Source organism: Callospermophilus lateralis, chromosome 9 (assembly GCF_048772815.1).
Source record: "Callospermophilus lateralis isolate mCalLat2 chromosome 9, mCalLat2.hap1, whole genome shotgun sequence".
In the NCBI taxonomy this organism is placed as follows: Eukaryota; Metazoa; Chordata; class Mammalia; order Rodentia; family Sciuridae; genus Callospermophilus; species Callospermophilus lateralis.
The window spans coordinates 32,340,713-32,363,061 of NC_135313.1; the positions used below are offsets into that span (position 1 = coordinate 32,340,713).

At 34.8% G+C, this 22,349-nt stretch overlaps 1 protein-coding gene across 1 annotated transcript in view; it reads right to left on the reverse strand.

Annotated features, from left to right (window-relative positions):
• Positions 1-22,349, reverse strand: part of Fam117b (family with sequence similarity 117 member B) — a 91,122-nt gene that overhangs the window by 36,146 nt on the left and 32,627 nt on the right. The window lies entirely within an intron of this gene.

The window sequence follows — 22,349 nt, forward strand, 5'->3', positions numbered from 1 at the left end:
CAGCACTGACAAGCAAATAAATTAACAAACTAATGGATAAACATAAGTAAACATTTACTGTAAAAATAATAACTAAGCAGTTTAAAAAAGCTAAAATACTAGATAACAATATGAGAATTGGGATAAGGGTGAATGGACGGGGGGGAAAAAAAAAGGGACTCTATTTTAGCCTAGGGAGTAATGTTTTAAAATTTGGCACTTTATAAATACCATGAACATTTATGTCAATAATCAACTTCAAAGTGCTACCTGTTAACTTTCTTCTTTTTGGTGGGGTCAAGGAGTATTAGGGAATGAACCCGGGATGCTTAACCACTTTATTTTAAGACAGGGTCTTGTTAAGTTGCTTAGGGCCTTGATAAATTGCTAAGGCTGGCTTTAAACTTGCAATCCTCCTGCCTCCCAAGCAGGTGGGATTATAAGTATGTGCCACCGTGACCAGCCCGATAACTTTTTTCTAATGCTCTCTAGTCCTAAGAACTCTTGAGCTGCTTTTGATGGTCTAAAATGCCCTTGACTATTGTGACCCTAAACTGGGTGGAGCTGTGTATTTTCAGAATCAGAATCATACTTAGTTCCCTTCTCATGCAGCTTATCAGAGACCTGGAGGTTGTGAGGGCTAGCTAGACCACAGCAAGAAAGAGAGGGTAAGTACTAAGAAGTAATGGGGAAGATCTAAAGAACACACAGGAGACACAAGAAAGGAATACTCCAGAGAAAGGAAACACCTACGAGAGGGAAAAGGAAAGAGGAAAAGAATATCAGTTCTATATTATATTTAAATATACAACCAATCACAGAATGTCAAAAGGACTTTAGAGATGTGGCCCTAATGTAATCATTATTACCTTTCTTCACATTTGTGTATCATTCATTTAAGTACATTCTGTGAAATAGGTATTATCCTCATTTGTTAAATGGGGTAGAGAAAAGAGGTAGGCTAAGTACATGGAGAAATTATTTGCTTGTTGTTCAATAGCTAGTTATAGTAATACCATGATCTGAAATCAGGTTTCTTTCCACTATATTCATGTTGCCTCCCTGTGGTGAGAGGGAGGGTTTGAAGGCTTAACTCCAGTTCTACGCCTAACAGATTTCTATCTATGAGAGAAACAAAGAATGGGACAATTCCTGCTCTTCAGTATAGAAAACCAGATGCTATGATATAAACAGTCTCAATTAGTATAGACACACACCTAAAGTTTTTCAAAGTATGTGTTAGAGCCAAAGCAGCACTTAAGCATTCTCCTAAAAAAGGTATACTCGGGGACCCCAAATCAAAACTCTAGGCCTACCAAATTAAAATTTCTAGGGGTGTGGGGAGTAATTTTCTTTAGAACCACATTATCCCTGGCATCCAATAAATGTCTACCTAAATCTCTTTCTTGTTTATAAATTAAAACCTTGTTTTATAATTTTCAGGGAACTATGAGGGAATAATGAAAAATCACATAGGAAGTCAAACTCATGGCCAAAAAAAATTAGTGACAATTTTTCATATCATTAGTAACAATATTTAAAGTGCCTAGTTATTATCCTACTCCAAACATCAACAGAACCTTCAGAGGATGGCGTAATAATACAACTGCCTTGTGATAACTTACCAGCTAAAAAGACAGCTTTCAAGATAAAGCTCACTGATCCCTTGCTATTGAAATTACCCTAGGAATGCATAAACCAAATCAACTGAAAGAATCAACCACAAGCTTTGCAAAATGAGTAAGTTTCAGAGTAAATAAAAGGGGTATTTGCCAATACAATGATTGTTGACTAAAAGATAGTCATGTGGGCTGGGGTTGTGGCTCAGTGGTAGAGCGATTGCCTTGCATGCGTAAGGCCCTGGGTTCGAGCCTCAGCACCACATGTAAATAAATAAATAAAATAAAGGTATTGGGTTCATCTACAAAAAAAATTATTAAAAAAAAGATAGTCATGTGAATTACTATAGAAAAAGAATGGCAATAAAGCAAATGTAATATATAAGGAAAGATTATATAAAAAGAGAAATGAAAACATCGCAAACATCAATTTCTAGTTAATAACTAACTTGATTAACATTTCTCATTTATGAAAACTTACATTCAGGCCTTTTTTTTTTTTTTTTTTTTTTTGGCGGCGGTAGAGGGGACTGAACCCAGGGTTCCACACCTCACACCTGCTAGGTAAATGCTCTACCACTGAGTTACGACTCCAGTCCCCACAAAATGTCAAGTATATATATATATTAGTTGTAAACGGACTTTATTTTATTTTACTTATTTTTATGTGGTGCTGAGAATCGAACCCAGTGCCTCACATGTGTGAGGCAAGTGCTTTGCCACTGAGCTACAACCCCCACCCCCAAATGCCAAGTTTTGATAAATAATCATCAAGTGTCAATCAAGATCACACATGTGGTTTAACCACTGCAAATGAATCTATATAAAATTTTCTGTAAGAGAAGAGTGAGGCTGGTTAGAATTAGCAGTGAAAGTGGAAAACATGTTCTGTAAATAAATGGACCTCATTAAAACTATATTCAGTGTGCACATCTTTTAAGACTGACTCCTCAAATCTCAGAGTGAAATTAAAGTATTTCAAAACTAATGATCACATTTAAGACTCTACTTACTTATAAAGAACACTTAAAATGAATTGCAGGATAAACAGGATACAACAAATGTCCAAAATGAAAAGAAAGTTGAATACATTAGAGTCATATAGGGTAATATTATAGGCCATTCAAAAGAATAAACACAGAAATTGACATGTTCTGGTGTACAGAATCATTGATTATAAACTAAGCAAGTCCTCATACATCTACAAAAGGCAAAATCTCATCTCTTGTTTACAAAAGTAGTTAGAAGTAAACATGGGAAGAATCTGGAGAAAATATGCAACTAACCTTTTGGGAAAAGAATTAGGGTTTTAATTTCTATAGGCATTTCTGTACTGTTTGAATTTTTTGTAGGGCGTTTATAGTCAGAGAAAAGATATAAATAACAAAATTTAAAACTAAGTTACTGATTTTTTGAAATAATAAAATGTTGAAATATATATAAATGAATGCATTCGATTTTTGAACTTTTCATAGCTTATAATATCTGGCTTTGGGGAAACTATGGGCCACAGGCAAAATCTGGTTTATACCTATTTTATTTATATGGCAAGCTAAAAATAGTTAGCACATTTTTAAATGGTTTTGAAAAAAATAAAAATAATATTCTGTGATATATAATAATAATAAAATTCAAATTTCAATGTCCATAAAGTTTTATTGGGACACAGCAATATTCATTTATATATTATATGCAACTGCTTTTATACTGTAAAGAGAGAATTATGTATGTGCAGCAAAAACCTCATGAGGTATCCTCATAGCTTCACAATATGCCTAGAATACAGGCATATGCTACCACACAAAGCTTAAAATATCAAACCAAACAGAATATTAAATATTATTGTTAAAAATATTAAATAAATGTATGTATACGATTACATTAACAAAGCTACCATTCTAATTTTATATAATGGCAAATACTTTGCCCGTTATTCCCTATACATGTGAAGACATTTTTTAAGACCTGACTTCAAATTGCATTACATTATTGTTTTAGTAAGAGACTTACATAGTTACAAGTATGAAAGTTTAGTTGCTGGTAATGTGACCCACATAACAAAAAGATTCAATTCTATTAAGATAATAGTTACAATAGCTGTGTTTGTTGCCAATAACCACAAAAGCTGCTTCACAGATATGTCTCAAATACATAATAGGCTTTCAAAATGACAATTATTTCACCAAAACAATGCCAATTTGTTATAAATACTAACCATCTCTCCATGTACAGACTACTTTTCAGTATGTTTTGAATCAACAGAAGAGAAACACATGTAGTACATATCCGTAAGTTCAAGAAAACATGTCCTCTCACTATTAATTCTGAAACTTGAAAAGCAATAAATACACATACTCACACTACCTAAAAAAATTAATCCCTACTGGGATAGTCACAAGAAGCTAGAAGCAGAAAAGGGGCACACATAACGATGTAAAGTGGTGTGCATCATTAAAATCAAATTGCTAAAAGCTGTCAGGTACTTTTTAAAAAATATTGTTTTTTAGTTGGACACATATCTTTATTTTATTTATTTATTTTTATGTGATGTTGAGGATTGAACACAGGGCCTCACACATGCTAGGCGGGCGCTCTACCGCTGAGCTACAACCCCAGCCCTATCAGGTACTTTTTACATCCCAGTTATTGCTTCAGTTTCCCAGCAGTGTGCTAAACAAACAAACCTTACAAATAGGTCTAATTTCAATTTAAGTATTTTTAACTATCCAAGAGTTGAGTTTTTCATCAGGCCTCCCAAGATTATTAGAATTATTATTAATTATTACTTCCACAATGAAAACAGAGAACAGAAGAGTTATACATGGTGACAGATAAAAATACTAAACATTTTTGGTTTTGAACTTCCTTCATTTAACCCTTTCATTTAAAATTTTTCAGAACTGTGATCAGTGCTAGGTCCTAGAAAATATAAAGAATAAATTATAGCTAGGTGCAGTGATACATGTCTGCAATCTCAGTGATTTGGGAGGCTGAGGCAAGAGAATTGCAGGTTCAAAGTTAGCCTCAACAACTTAGTGAGACCTTGTCTCAAAATAAAAAAATAAAATGGGTTGGGGATATAGCTTAGTGGTAAAGCACCTCTTGATTCAACCCCCAGTATCAAAAAAAAATAAAAATAAGGGCTGGGGGTGTGGCTCAAGCGGTAGCGCGCTCGCCTGGCATGCGTGCGGCCTGGGTTCGATCCTCAAGCACCACATACAAACAAAGCTGTTATGACCGCCAAAAACTAAAATAAATAAATAAATAAATAAATAAATATCAAAATTCTCTAAAATAAATAAAAAATAAAAATAAGTTATAGCCTGCAGTAAAGAACACTTTATACACTTAGCTTGTCATTATACCATTTCCATCCAGTTCCCCAAATTAATATGATTTTGTGCCCTAATTATGAGAGGTTACAAGAGGGGAGGGAACCCAAAGAGGAAAAGATGGGAAAAGATTCCCAGCCTAAGTGAACAAAGCTTGCATTTGTTTATTTTTGTGATACTGAGTATTTTAATCCAGTGGTGATTTACTACCTAGATACTCTCCTAGCCCTTTTTTTATATTTTATTTTGAGAAAGGGTACAGCTAGATTGATGAGGCTGGGATTGAACTTGTCATCCTCCTGTCTCAGATTCTCAAGTGGCTGGAATTACAGGTGTGTACCACCATGCCCAGTCAAAGACTATATTTATAAGGCAGTCCACAGGAAGAGACTGACAGCTGACAAAACACTTTGGGACTTGGCATCATCAATTTCACTTCTGGGCCTACATTGTCTCAATCCCTACCAAGTCCACAGAGTTGCAGCCTATGCCATGCTCTTGCTTCCCTCTAGGTCTTCTCTACCTAAAGGTAATCACCCTCATAATCCTTTTCTTTGGTTTGGCTAAATCACACACAACCTTTAAAATTCAGTTCAGATGTTACTTCCTCTGGAAAAATCTTCCTCAAAGAGCTACTCAAGCCCCAGAAACATATCAGCAGAAGCTAGGTCAAAAGCCTCTCCTGTGTACTGTTGCAGCATGGCTCACTGAAAAGGTCTTTGGACTATTCCTTCGAGGTTTTGCAGGGTATCAACTTATTTTCCCCCCATCCCTATGATTAGATGGTACCTGAAACAGAAGGTATCTCTTTAAATGGTCAATGAAAAATAAATTTTCTTGGTCAACTACAATAGATCATTTATCCTAAATGAGGTGAACTTGAAAAGAAATGGAGAGAAGAGAATGACTTCTAAAGCTATTGTCTTCTATCAACAACAGGGTTCTATGCAAGAAATTCAGATATTTTTTTAATTCAAGGTAAATAAAAAATGACAACTCCAATTTGACTTTTTTAAAAATTAAGCCTTCAGGGCTGGGGTTGTGGCTCAGCGGTAGAGCACTCGCCTAGCACATGCGAGGCCCTGGATTCGATCCTCAGCAGCACATATAAATAAAATAAAGGTATTGTGTTTAATTACAACAAAAAAAATAAATATTTTTTTAAAATTAAGCCTTCAGAGAGGTTTCCTACATACAGCAGGGTGTGGCACTGAAAATTTCAGTCAGTGCTTTAGGCTCTGACTACCAGTACCAACCAGTTGAACTGGTTACTACATAATTACAATGGCAGGAGACCATCCCAAATCATGGCCTGTAGGTATTACTTTACACACGTTCTATAGAGCTTGTTGTATTAGACTAGGTATTTGTAAAACTTGAACTTGATCAAGCTATATTCCTGATTATCCACAAAATCAACAAGCAGAAAAAATAAATAAGACATGTTCATTTGTTCAAAAAAAAAAAGAAAGAAAAACACATTTTTTTCAAGTATGAAAATGACAAATACATAAAGAAAAAATTCCCAATAGGCCAATCTCCACAAACACTTTTGTATTTATTTCCAGAAAGCTGTCTTACATTTATACACTTTCATTTTATATTTCCAGGGCAATAAATAAGCTCTTCCTAAATTGCTTAGAGCCCAAGTGGCCAAGGCTAGCCTTGAACTTGGGATCCTCTTACCTCAGCCTCCTGAGTTGCTGGGAGTATAGGCATGCACCACTTCATCCAGCTCACATCACTATTTTAATAAGATATATGCTATCTTTTTTTAATTTCTTTTTTCCGGTGGTGATGCTGGGGACTGAACCCAGGGCCTTGTCCATGCTAGGCAAACACTCTACCAACTGAGCTATATCCCCTGACCTCAAATTTGTTCTTTTTAGATATATGTGACTGTAGAGTGTATTTTGACATTACATAGAGTATAACTTATTCTAATTGGGATCCCATTCTTATGGTTATACATGATGTGGATTTTCATTGGCATTCATACGTGAACATAGGAAAGTTACATCTGATTTATTCTACTGTCTTTCCTATTCCCCATCTCTTCCCTTCATTCCCCTTTGTCTAACCCAATGAACTTCTATTTTCCCCCCAACCTCCACTGTGTGTTAGCAGCCATATATCAGAAGATTCAGCCTTTCGTTTTTGGGGGGATAGGCTTATTTGGCTTAGCTTGACAGTCTCCAGTTCCATCTATCTACCAGCAAATCCCATAATCTCATTTTTCTTTATGGCTGAGAAATATTCCACTATGTATATAAACCACATTTTCTTTATCTATTTATCTGTTGAAGGGCACCTAGGTTGGTTTCATAGCTTTGCTACTGTCAATTGAGCTGCTATAAACATTGATACAGCTACGTTACTGCAGTATGCTGATTTTAAGTCCTCTGGATAACTAGATCAAACAGTTGTTCCATTCCAAGTTTCTGAGGAATCTCTACACTGCTTTCCAGAGTGGTTGAACCAATCTGCAGTCTCACTAGCAAAGTATTTTTAATTTGCATATCTCTAGTTAATAAGAGATGTTGAACATTTTTTTCATATATTTGTTGACTGTTCAAATCTCTTCTGTGAAGTGCCTGTTCAGTTCCTTTGCCCATTTATTGACTGGGTTATTTCTTTTTTGGTGGTAAGTTTTTTGAGTTTCTTATATATCAAAAGTGCAGATATATGCCATTTTATTGGATGGATACACCATAATTTAATCCCATAATGAAGGACAATTTCAATGACATATTTTTTACAACTATCTCTGAAAAAATTCTAGATATCAGATTGCTGTACCCAAGGTGACACATAAATTAAAATTTTAAGTATTCCCAAAGAGTCATACACATATAATTATGTAATATGTACTCTTTTGTGTCCCGGCTTCTTTCACTGAGTATAATGCCTGTAACAATCATCTTTGTTGCACATATCAACAGTTCATTTCTTTTTATTGCTGAAGAATCTTCCACTGTGTTACGGTTTGGATTTGAGGTGTCTGCCAAAAGCTCCTGTGTTAGTGCAAGAATTTTCAGAGGTGAAATGACTGAACTGAGAGATCTGTAACCTAATCAGCCCATTTCCATTTGAATGGACTGAGTGGTAACTATAATAACACCTGAAGACTAAATAATACTCTACTGAATAACCCATGGATAGTAGAAGAAATCAGGGCTGAAGTGAAAAAAAAAAAAACCACTTAGAGGTAAATGATATCAGCAACACAACAAAAATCTCTGGGACACTATCTATGAAGGCAGTTTTAAGAGAAAAAGTTCATTGCACTAAGCACAGTCTTTAAAAGAATGTAAAGTCACCAAATAATATCCTAATGTTATATCTCAAAACCCTAGAAAGAGATGAACAAATCAACACAAAAAGCAGAAGAGCCAGAAATCAATGAAATTAAAACGAAATTTAAAAAATCGATAAAACAGAAAGTTAGTTCATACTTTTTGTGTCCTAAGAAATCTTTGGAGTAGATCCCTGGATCAAGATTTGTTCCCGTTTTCTTCTAGAAATTTCTCAAATTCAGCCTTCACATTTAGATCTCTGATCCTTTGAACTTCCTTTTTGTGTAGAGTTTAAGGAAAGAGTTAAGGGTTATCCCTCCTGATAATGGATATTCATTTGTTCCAGAATGATTTGTTGAAAATACAATTTTTTAATACTTGATTGAAGTTTATTTAGCTCACAGTTTGAAGGCTAGGAAGTCCAAGAATATGACACTAACATCTGGCAAGGGCCTTCTTACTGTGCAACATACAGCAAAAGGTGGAGGAGGAACAGCAAGAAAACATACAAGAGAGAAAGCAGGATGGGGACTTCCCACTCCCCGGATAATGACATTATAGTGCCAGAGTATTATAGTTCATTCCCGATGGGAGAGTCTGTATGATCCAATCATCCCTTATTAATCCCCATTTTACAACAGTATTAAATAGAATATGAAGTTTCCAGTATGTAAACATGGAAAGTTATGTATTATCCCAATACATTTATGTAATATCATAAGCACATCACATATATTTATGAAATATATATCATAAATGGTATATATATATGTATATATATTAGTATTCATGTGGTTACATTCAAACCACAGCAAGTATATAATAGTATAAAACATTCATTTCGGAAAGAATAGTCTATTCAATAAATGGTTCTGGGAGACTGGATATTCATATGCACGAGAATAAAATTCGACGCCTATCTCTCACTATGCACAAAAAAACCTCAAAATAGTTCAAAGACTAAATGCAAAATCCCAAACTACGGAACAGCTAGAAGAAAACATTTCAAGACATTGTTACAAGCAAACAGATTTTGGATTAGACCCCAAATTCACTGACCTATTTTTGACACCTTCATTGAAGTATGTAGACTATTTCTGGATATTCTATTCTGTTCTATTGATCTGTATCTCTGTCCAGGCAGTATAGTATAAGTTCATCAACTTTATTATCATTCAATATTGTTTTGGCTGTTTTGGTCTTTGCAGTTTCATATAAACTTTAGGACCACAATAAGAATTGTCATCCTTGATTCGTTACTGATCTTAAAAAGAAATATACTGGATATTGGCTTATATTATATACTTAGATATTGTATAATCAAGCAACCTATTACTTTAACATAAAGAGATATTCAATTTTACCAAATACATTTTCTGTAGAAATTGAAATATCATGTGGCTTTCCTTCTTTGTTCTTAAATAACAATGAAATAACTCATTGTCAGTAGTAGTCACAGTCTAAAAAGTCACATGAACACTGCATTTGCAAATACCAAACCATCAGTTCTAGGGGAAATATAGTGTTATATTCCTGTGGGCCTCTAATCACAACATTTTCCTCAACCACTCAATAACCTTGTGCTTAAAAATGTTGGCACTTAAAAAAAAAAATGTTAGCACTTTAAGAATATCCTTAGGGGCCATCTTAATAACACAATCATTAACAAAAAGCAAAAAAACAGTTACACTAAAATAGACTGAAAAGGACATTTGTTTATAGTATGAAAGGTACAAGAAAGCAGAGTTCCGTGTTTGATCTTAGCTAGAACATGCATGTTGGAACATGCTCAAATTTCCATTGCACATGCATGTCCACAAATGACTACAAACACACCACAGTGTTGACTTTGCAGTTAACAAATAAATCTTAGCTAATAGGTAAGTCTGCAAATACAGAATCTACAAATAGTAAGGATTGACTGTATATTGAATTTTTACTTATCAAACTTGCATACTTAAACTCTGGATTTGACTTAATAATATTTTGTTTAAAAGATTTGTGTTTGTAATCATGAAGGATACTGTTCTGCAGTTTTCTTACAGTGTCACTATGTAGCTTTGTTACTAGAATACTATTACCTCCTAAAATGAGTTGGGATATTATCTCTTACATTTTCTGGAAGGACTTATAGGCAATTAGTATTATAACTTTCTTCAAAGTTTGACAGAATCCGCTATTAAAATCATCTGGTCTGGAGTTTTCTTGATGGGAAGGTTTTTTAAAAGTATCAATTCAATTCTTCTACTAGATACAATGACATTTGTTTCTATTTCTTCTTCTGTCAGTTTTGATAACCTCTTTTTTAAAAAAAAATTTTAATTGTAGATGGACACAATGACTTTATTTCTTTATGGGGTACTGAGGATGGAACACAGTGCCTCACAAGTGCTAGACAAGCACTCTACCCCTGTGCCACAACTTCAGTCCTTGAATAGCCTCTTTTAAGGAATCTGTCTAGTTCATTTAGGTTGGTGTATTTACTGGAATAAAGTTGTCCACAATGTTCCTTTATTACATTGTTAACTTTTGTAGGACCTGTAGTAACATCTATTTTTTCATTCTTGGCATGATAATTTGTATCCTTTCCCACTTCACCAATCTAAATGAAGATTTATCAATCAATTTTTGGGGGTGTAGGCGGTTCTGGGGATTGAACTCAGGGGTACTCGACCACCACACCACATCCTCAGCACTATTTTATTATTTTTTTTATTTAGAGACGAGATCTCACTGAGTTATTTATTGTCTTCCTTTTGCTGATGCTGGCTTTGAACTCTCAATCCTCCAGCTTCAGCTTTCTGAGCCACTGGGATTACCAGCCTGCACCACTGTGCATAGCTTAGCAATTAATTTTTTTTCTTTTTTTATACCTTTATTTATTTATTTTTATGTGGTGCTGAGGATTGAACCCAGTACCTCACATGTGCCAGGCAAGTGTTCTACCACTGAGCTACAACCCCAGCTCTTATAAATAAACTATATCCTTTCAAAGAACCAACTTATGGGGCTGGGGTTGTGGCTCAAGGGGTGGAGCTCTCGCCTAGCATACATGAGGCACTGGGTTCAATTGATCCTCAGCACCATATAAAAAAAAAATAAAAAGGTACTGTGTTCACCTACAACTAAAAAATAAATTTTTTAAAAAAAGAACCAACTTATGATTTCACAGATTTTAATTATATAATACTTTTCTAATTCACTGAGAGCTATCTTTATTATTTCCTTTCTTCTATTTACTTTGAATTTAATTTGTTCTTTTTCTAGCTTCTTAGAAGTGAGATTATTACTCTAGGTCTTTCTTTCAAACTATTTTAAATATAAAGTATTTATATTATTTTAAGTAATATAAATTATTAAAGGAACATTTATGATTGTCCCTCTAAACATGGTTTAATTGTATCCCCCCCCATATTTGTGCTGTGTTTTCATTACTATTTAGTTCCAAATATTTTGTCAGTTTTTTCTTTGCCCATGGATTGTCCAGATTTTTTTTCCCAATTTCTAAATATTGAGGAGATTGCCCTATGCATCTTTTTTTTAATATTTTATTTTTTTAGTTTTAGGTAGACACAATATTTTTATTTTTATGTGGTGCTGAGAAACGAACCCAGTACTTCATGCAGGCCAGGCTGAAGCGCGCTACCGCTTGAGCCACATCCCCAGCCCCAACCCATGCATCTTTCTATTACTGATTTCTTATTTAATCTTGTTGTGGTCAAAGAATATATTCCAAATGATTTCATTCCTTTCAGTAATACTATATTTCATTATGAAAGTCTTTGCTCAGCATATGGCTTATCTTGGTGAATGTTTCATGTGCAGTTGAAAAGAATGTATAGTGTTCTTGGTTGCCCTATAAATGAAAATTAGGTTTTATTTGTTGACAATGTTGCTAAGTCTTCTAAATCCCAAGTGATTTTCTGTCTACTAATACTAGGAAATAAATGTTGAACTCTGACTTCATGGATTTTAAAACTCTGCAACTAATTTGAATTAATTTGTTTTTGATGAACTCATCCTATTATCATTAGGAAATTCTGTTGAATCAGCTTTCTATTACTGTAACAAATACTTGACATAAATCAACTTAAAATGAGGAGAGGTTTACTCTGGCTCACAGTTTTGGAGGTTTTAGTCCATGACTGGTTGGCCCCATTATTTTAGGCCTGTGGCAGCACAGTGTATCATAGTAGGAGCAGGTGGTAGTGGAGGGCTGTTCACCTCATTACTGAGGTGCACATGAAAAACAGGACAGGGTCCCATAAGCCCCTCCATAGGCATGCTATTTATTGACCTAAAATCTCCCATTAGGCTCCACCTTCTAAAGGCTCTATCACTTCCCAATACCACACCCCAGGATCAGGCTTTTAACACACAGGCTTTTGGGGGACATTCCACATCTAAACTATTGCATAAATGTTCCTCTTTTTTTCCTTGGTAATATTACTTATTCTGTAGTCAACATTTTTTCTTTTTTTTTTGGGGGGGGGGGACAGCAGAGAGGGCAGTGCTGGGGATCACCCTTGGCCTCATTCATACTAGGGAAGCTATATCCCTAGACCTACTTTAACTAGGTAATCGCTGTTCCAGCTTTCAAATATTCAATTTTGTATAATGCATCTTTTTCCATCTTCATATTTTCAAACTGCTTCTTTCTTTTAGAGTGTACACAGTTGGATCTTGGTTTTGGTTACACCCAGTCTGGCAATCTCTATTTTAATTGAAATGTTTAAACCAATTAATATTACATTATCATACCAATCTACCATCTTGTTATTTATTTCTTATTTGTCCTATCTATTCTGTTCTTTTTTCCTCTTTTCCATCATAATTTTTGCCTGCTTAATAATCTACTAACCCATTAGACATATTTCTTTTATTTTTTACCTTACTGCCCTGAGGATTTTTAATATACATCTTTTAACTTATAACAGTGTACCTTCAAATAAAATAATATCACTTTACATATAACACAGACCCTTACGACTGCATATTTCCCTTGCTGTTTCTTATCCTTTGTGGAATGACTGTCATGGGCTTATGTACACATTAAAATCCATAATGTTTTATTACCATTTTGCTTTAATGCAATTATCTTTTAAAGAAATCACATGATAACTAAAAAATTCTCTTAATCATTTGCTATTTCTTGCACTGTTTATTTCTTTGTAGGCTAAGTTCCCACCTGATAACATTTTCCTTCCCCATGAAGAACTACCTTTAAAATTTCTTATAGTGCAGGCTTCTCTCAGATTTTGTTATGTATAAAAAAGTAGCCCTTACCTGGGCATGGTGGTGCATACCTGTAATCCCAGGTACCCAGGAGGCTGAGAAAGAAGGATTGAAATTTCAAGACCATCCTGGGTAACTTTAGTGAAATCCTATCTCAAATGAAAAATAAGAGGCTGGGATTGTAGCTCAGTGGCAGGCGGAATGCCTATCATGTGGGAGGCAGTGGGTTTGATCCTTAGCACCACATAAAAATAAACAAAACTAAAGGCATTCTGTCCATACACAACTACAAATACATTTTTTTTAAAAAATGAAGAGTAAAAAAAGGCTGGGGATATAGTTAAGTGCTACAGTGCCCCTGGGTTCTATTTCTAGTAACTAATGTGCCTGCCGCATACACAAACACACACACATATACACAAACACACACACACACACACACACACACACACACACACACACAAACCCCAATCCTCATTTTGTAGGATATTTTTGCCAGGTATAAAATTCTATAGGGTTTGGGTTTGCAGGTTTATTTTTACCTTCCAACATTTCCAACAGATTTTGTTCTGCCTTCTGTTATTTCTCACAAAAAAATCTGTCATCTTTTTTGCAGGGAGAGGGGGTTTCAAATTGGTCATCTTTTTTTTGGGGGGGGGGTGTTCATTTGTACATAAAATGCCCTTTGGGGGAGGGTTTGGGTTGTAGCTCAGTGATAGAGCACTTGTCTGGCACATGTGAGACACTGGGTTCCATCCTCAGCACCACATAAAAATAAATAGCTAAGGCCAGGCACAGTGGTGCACACCTGTAATCTCAGTGGCTTGGGAGGCTGAGACACAGGATCACAAGTTCAAAGCCAGCCTCAGCAACTTAGTGAGGCACCAAGCAACTCATCTGGACCCTGTCTCAAAATAAAATACAAAATAGGGCTGAGGATGTGGCTCAGTGGTTGAGTGCCCCTGAGTTCAATCTCATGTACCACTGCCCCCCGCAAAATAAATGAGTAGATAAATAAAATAAAGGTATTGGGTCCATCTACAACTAAAAAAAGAAAAAAGGAAAGTCCCTTTCATCTACCTATTTTAGAATCTTTCCTAGCACTATTTTTTTGTTATTTGATTATTAAGTGTTTTGGTATGGTCTTCTGTTTATTCTGCCCGCCTGGGATTAACTGACTTCTTGAATCAATTAAGTTTATAAACCAATTTTTATAAAGCTGTGAAGATGTTTAGCCTTTTTTTTTTAAAAAAAAAAAAAAACTATCTTTCTGCCTCCTTCTGAGAGTACAATCACATTTGTGTTGTCCCATGGATCACAGAGTTTCTGTTCATTCTTTCTTTTAGTATTTCTTCTGGGTTTAATTTTTAAGTAGTTTCTATTGCTATGCCTTCAAATTCACTGATCTTTTTCATCCGATAAAAATTGCTGTTATCTACTATTAACCCTAATTAGTCAATTTTTTATTTCAACTCTATTTCTCATCTTTAGAAATTTCAATGTTTTAATATTTTATTTCTACCTTGAATTAAATTATTTTCCTTTAAAGTATTTTTTTTTTTTTTTTTGCACGTATTGTCTGTTTTAAAGTATGCCTGCTAACTTCATCGTGTGTTGTTCTTTCTTTCTTTTTTGAGACAGGGTCTTGCTATGTAGCCCAGGCTGGTCTCAATTCCCATCTTAGCCTCCAGCTGGGATTACACTGTAAACCACTATATCCAGCTAATTTCCTGTTACTTCTTAGACTGTCTCTAATGACTTAGTTTTTTCCTCATTGTAGTTTACATTTTTTTGCTTCTAGTAAATTATTTTACTGAATACTGGATGCTGTTATTATATTTTGAAGTATGTGGATTTTGTTATCTTCCTTTAATGATTGTTGGGCATTGTTCTGAAAGTCAGTTATAAAATCTGTAGATCAGCTTGATCTTTGAAGTTGGTTTTAAGCTTATTTAAGACAGTCCTTTTTCTAAGTTAATTTAATTCTACTGCTGAGAGACAATGATATAGACTTTTGGAGTCTCTACTGGATAATGAAAATATTACCCTACCTGGTCAGTACGCGAACATCTCCCCGACTTTGAGCTCCTCAGCCATTCCTTGTCCAGCTTTTTGGATTTTTACAGTATACAGAGTCTATATACTCCTTTAGCAAAGGCTAAAGGAAACCCCTATGTAGATTTCTAGAGCTCTTGTTCTACACAGCTCGCTCTTCTATGAAACTCTTTCCAGCCACTACAACTGCTAATCTCTATCTCGTCAATTCAACCACACCCATTATGCTCTAACTGAGATCCACCTTATATGGTCTGAAATGTGTATTCTGGCAGAAATAAGAGCAATCATAGAGTTTCTATGCTTTCCTTTTCTCAGGAATCACATAACCCATAAGTGCCTATTGTCCAAATCTAAAAACAGTTGTATCTTTTGTTCAATTTTCTTATTGTTTACTATAAAAAGGATTATTTCCCCATCATGGCCAGAAAGAGAATTCTCACTATGTTCAAGAAATCGTAATTTAAAGCTGGATGCAGTGGCACATGCCTGTAATCTTAGCACCTGGGGAGGCAGGAGGATCCCAAGTGCAAAGCCAGCCTTAGCAACGTAGCAGGGGCCTAAGCAACTCAGTGAGACACTGTGTCTAAATAAAATACAAACAAGGGCTGGGGATGTGGTTTAATGGTTAAGTGCTCCTGAGTTCAATCACTGGTACCAAAAAAGAAAAGAAAATAATAATTTAAACTCAATTATTGATTCCTGACTCATCATCGAGAACTAAAAACAAATCTTTTGCTGAGTTGTTATACTCATGGTACCATTTTCTATGCATTAAGGACTACATAATAAAGATAAAAATGAAATAATTAAATAGAACTAATTATAAACAATATTTATTAGGCATTGTGCTAATTGTTTTCTACACATCACTTCATTAAAACCTCACAATAGGGCTGAGGATATAGCTCAGTTAGCAGAATGCTTGCCTCACATGCCCAAGGCCTTGGATTCTAATCCCCAGCACCACAAAAAACAAAAAACAAACAAACAAACAAAAAAACCCACCAACAAAATAACACAATAATTCATCAATTCAACAAATATTAAGCACCTACTATCAGTGCAGATTCTTCTATAATATAGTCTTGAGCACAAAAGTAAACATATAGGGCCTTTAAGACTTTATATTCTATCATAGATCATTCTACACTCCAGATGAAGAAAGTAAGTTAAGTAGTCTGTCACACAATTTATAAGAGGCCGAGCCATGGCTTGAGTATAAATCTCTTTAAAATTAAATTTGAGCAACATCCAAACCACTATATTGAAAGGTCACTCACAGACTAAGTGAGAAATGCAGATAATTAAGTACATATAACACAATATGCTAAATACTATAAGAGTGATATGCACTATTGGAAAAGGATTCACAAGGCACCTCCTGCATTTTACTATAAGCATCAAGAAGAAATCCAGTAATACTTTTAACACTGTGTTTGGAAATTTTCTTAGTTACTTCATCTACTTAATTAGCACATTTCCTACTCCATGCTACTGAAGGCAAATGTTGCTAAGCTTTCTGCATCCACATTAACAAGGATCTTCCTTACTCCAGTTTCAGCAATATGCTTCTCATTTCTTTTTGAGTCCTTGCCCACAACTTCCTCAAAGTCTAGAACATACTAAGTCTGTATAAGGAAATTTCTCTAACATCACTGACAAAATCCTTCAACCTCTACCCATTCTCAAGGCCACCCCCACATTTCTACATAATTGTTAAGGCAACACCACCCCCTTGCAGGTACCAAAATCTGTAATAGTTAACTACTGTTGCATAACAAAGTACCCCAAAACTTGGTGGCTCAAAACAATGAACATGTGTTATCCTACAGATTTTTGGGACCAGAAATTCAAATGCAATTTGATTAGAAGCCTCTGACTCAGGGTCTATCACAAGGACACAAACAACACATCAACAGCTGGGGCTGCAGTTGCCAAGGCTCAAGTGGAAGAGGATCTGCTTCCAGGCTCATTCATATATGGGCAGACCTTAGGTTCTTGCTAACTGTTCTTGTCCAGAGACATCAGTTCTTAGCTACCAGGGCCTCTCTATAGGATGAGAGGCAATTGAGGAAAGAACAGCATGAAAACAAGACAATCTTTTTGGTAACCTCATGTCAGAACAATCCATCATTTTTTCCATAATCTTTTTGTTAGATATGGATAACTAAGCCCCACTAAGGGGAGGGTAATATACAAAGGCACAAACACATAAATGCCAGGAGATGGGACCAATTGAAAACCATTTCAGAGGCTGCCTAACACAAGTTGGTGTAAGGTGCTAGAGACCATAAATGAGGGGTACTCAAGAGGGGAAGAAATGCGTAAAAGAGCAAGCAGAAATTTTATGCAAGTTGACCCAATTCTTAAATATGGGAATTTGACTGTAATAGAGCAGGAAGGCATGCCTAAAGAATAAAAGATAAATGGTGAAATATAGGGGCTGGGGTTATGACTCAGTGGTAGAGTGCTCGTCCAGCACATGTGAGGCACTGAGTTCAAGCCTCAGCACCACATACAATAAATAAATAAATAAATAAAATAAAGGTCTTGCATCCAATTATAACTAAAACAACTTTAAAAAAAAGAAATGGTGAACTATAGATCTAGAAATTATATGTACTTTTATAATGGCTAAAACAAAAGGACTAAACAATGTGACCGAAGAAGGTCTTAAATGCTAGGTCAAGGATTTGGCTTCTATCCTGAAGGCAATAAGAGAAATGACAATCAGATTTGCATTTTAGAAGAAACTTCTAGACAGCAGTAAGATGGAGAAGAAACAGAAGACTGTCAAGTGGCTACTGCAGTAAACCAAGTGAATATGGCAATCAGAATCAAGAAAGATATGTTTCAGAACAACTCAAGAGATCAGTAGTACTGGGTCCTCTTGGAGTGCCTGTGTGTTATGCCCATCTTGAAGGGAGGGGAAACAGTGCAGCAGAGGTTATACAGTGTGGAATTTAAAACCACATTGTCCTGGTTCAAATCCCACTACATCAATTATATTGTCACCTAGTTAAGTTCTTTAATAGTTCTGAACTTCTCTTACCATATTAGTAAAATAAATAGGGTTGCCAGGATTAATGAAAAAGTGAAATATAGAGCCCAAAATAAAAATGTATCTAGTATCACTATATTCCCAGTTTCAGGCTTTGGCAACTAGGAGATAATTAGTTCAGCCTCAAGTCTACTAACGTTGATACAGAAGATCAAATTAAGACTTAATGGATAGTTTTAAATGTTAGTATATGTAAGAGTGTGTCTAGAGTTCTTTGATAGGAGAAATTTAGAAGTAATCATGTATAGATAGGTTAAAAAAATGGGCACACAGAAGATAAAGCATAAGAAAAAAAAATAAATACTGAATGGAAACTAAGAAACAAGAACATTTCAGGAACCTACAAAGAAAGAGACTGCACTGGACTTTCATAAGGGTTAAAGAGAAAAAAAATATATGAAACACCTAGCATTTAGGACATTGTATTCTGTTTCAAGATGCATTTCAACTCTGTCAAGTCATTAGGCAGAAACCACATTGACTAACAGTATGAAGCACGAAAAGGAAGTAATATGTTAGACAATTCTTTCAAGAAGGTTCCCTATAAAGAGAAAAATCAAGTAAAAGCTGTAAGAAATAGGATAGAAGGAATGACTAGGCTTTAATTCATCACTCTAGAGAAGGCATGAGAAATTTTTCTTCACTAAAATCCAAAGCAAACAATAAGAGGAAATGCTTTATGGTGAAGAAAGAACTTAACCCTCTAGCATATACATCAGTCAACTATAACCAAAGTTCATACTACTATAGTTTATAAGTGTACCATAGTTCCTTTCTGGGTTCCCATTATACTCTTTCACTTTTCTTTCAAAGAATTAAAAAAAAAAACTAAAATAAACAGATCCATTTTCAATCAATAAACATATGTTAACCTCTACAAAGAATGCTGGTAAAAAAAATATATAAAAAAGTAAACAGAACTTAAGTCTCATATTTCAAAAAATACATTGGGATCTTAACGACAATCAGTGTACTTACCATGCTATACTTGTTAACACTCATACCATTAACTTGAACTTCCTCTCCCCCTGTATAAGACATTTATTTAGAAAGGCCCTATATGTCCAAACGTGAGCTATAAGCAATTCTGAACCTAATTTCAGGTTTCATCACTTCATGCTCTAACAACTCCACCAACCTAGTCTGTCTTCAGCTTCTCCTCCTCCTTTCCTTTTACTCTACACTCTGCCTCATCTGTTCACGTTACTAACTTTCCTCAAAGGTTTTCAATGACTCTGCAGTATACACTGAATAAAATCTTTAATTTTTTAAATATTTATTTTTTAGTTGTAGTTGGACACAATACCTTTATTTTATTTACTTATTTTTATGTGGTGCTGAGGATCGAACCCAGGTCCTCATGCTGCTAGGTGAGCACTCTACCACTGAACCACAACTCCAGTCCAAAATCTGTAATTTTTTAAAGATTTATTTTCACTTTTATTAATTTTAATTGACAAAAACTATGGGTATGGTATACCATATGATGGTTTTTTGTTGATTTTATTTTATTAAATGCATGACAGTGGAATGCATTACAATTCTTATTACATATATAGAACACAATTTTTCATATCTTTGTTTATACAGTATGTTCACGCCAATTCATGTCTTTATACACGTAATTTTTTTGCATTACAATTCAATATTATGTTTTGAAACATATATACATACATTGTAGAATAGCTAAATCAAGCTAATTAACATATGCATTACCTCAAATACTCAGCATTTTAAAAAAATCAGGGCTGGGGATGTGGCTCAAGCGGTAGCGCGCTCGCCTGGCATGTGCCGGGCACTGGGTTCAATCCTCAGCACCATATAAAAATAAAGATGCTGTGTCCACCGAAAACTAAAACAAAACAAAAAATCAATAATCTTAATCAAGCACTTGAAACTCCTCCAAATTTGCCCCAGCTATATTTCCAACTTTATTTCCTAGTACTATTAGAAAGAAGCAGAATATTGTGGTAAAAACAGAGACCCTGTGGCCAGATTGTATGGATTAAAAACTTTGACCTGTTATTTCTCTGTCCTCTAAGTTTCTTTATCTCTAAAATGGGTACATTATAATACTCCTTTTAAGACTTGTGAAGAAGAAGAAAAAAAAAGACTTGTGAAGATTAGAATTAAAATAAGACTTTTCCTTGGTACAGCAAACATACTTAAAAATAATTTCATATATTAATCTTCTTGTATACCTCCTCTCTTCTTCTGCCACTTACTTCTTATGCATTCAAATAATTATAATACACATGTATGGAATATAATTTCAGTAAAATGGGTGAGGTTCCAAGTAAGTTATATACAACAATAAATTATAGGTTGAATTGTCCTGCTGTCAGGCTCAGAGAGAAGACTATTGGAATGTTTTTGTTGCACTTGTTCATTCTGTCATTTACAATAAGGCATACAGTAACAGATTTATTTTATTATTAACACTTTTTATCTTGCAAATAAAAATTACGTCAGCAGTTAAAAAAAAAAGTTATGTATCACAAAAAGTTAAACATAATCCCACTCACCCGAGGGACCTCTGTATGTAAAAAAAACTCTCTAAGTTTAACAATAAAAATGTGTATAACTTTGTATACAGTATGCTATCACTTTACTAAATTTGTCAAGTTTATAAAGTGAATATGTATGATGTGATATATGTATGCATATATACACATTCACTCCACACAAATGTGAGTGCTATAGTTTGGTCTTTTGGGGGTGTGCCCTCAAAGGGGATCATGGAACACAATTCTCTTCCTCTCTCTTACTTCCTGCCACATACTCCCCAACCATTGCCATCTGGCAGTCCCACCAGAGGCCTAAAAGCAATAGGTCTTCCTGATCACGAACTGTAACCTCAAACTATGAAACAAAATAACTTTTTCTCTTTATACATTAATTATCTCAGGTACCTTGTTAAAGTAATGGAAAGCTGATTAACACCGTGTGTGTATGTTAATGTTTGTACCACTACATAAAAATTCTGCAAGAATATTGTGAAACTATTGATAGAAGATATGAAAAAGAATATTAACTTTCATTTTAGGACTGGTTATAGCTCAGTGGTTGAGCGCTTGCCTTGCATGCATGAGGCACTGGGTTCAATCCTCAGCACCACATAAAAAAATAAATAAAACAAAGATATTGTGTCCATCTACAACTAAAAAAATGTTTAAAAAAAAAAACCTTCTAGGCTGGGATTGTGGTTCCGAGGTAGAGCTCTCACCTAGCACATACGAGGTCCTGGGTTTGATCCTCAGCACCACATAGAAATAAAGGTATTGTGTCCAACTACAACTAAAAAATAAATATTAAAAAAACTTTCATTTTAAAGGCTTCTAAAGGGCTTGTGAAATAGAAAGTGTCAACAAGTTGAGACCTATAGAATGAACAATGAATTAGTTAGGGTGGGAGCTTTTCCAGCCCAGGAAAAAGACTATATAAATGGCCTGAGATAGAAAAGAGCACTTTGGCAAAATAAATAAATAAATAAATATATGATCAGTGTGATCATGCCACATAGATAGAGGGAAGATATATGGTTAGATGAAAAAGCCTCACAGTTTCTATATCAAAAGTCTTAATACTGTAGTCCTCTGAGCCTGACCCATATGGCAAAGATATCTTTTCCTTTCATTTCATCCCTGATGAAAGCTGATCTACTGTTACTGAACTCATCTTCTCTCTCTCATGGTAGCCTGGAAGATCCTTAAGAAAGAATCTCCTCTGTCATAATATTGACGTGTACAGAAGTCAGCAAACCCATTGA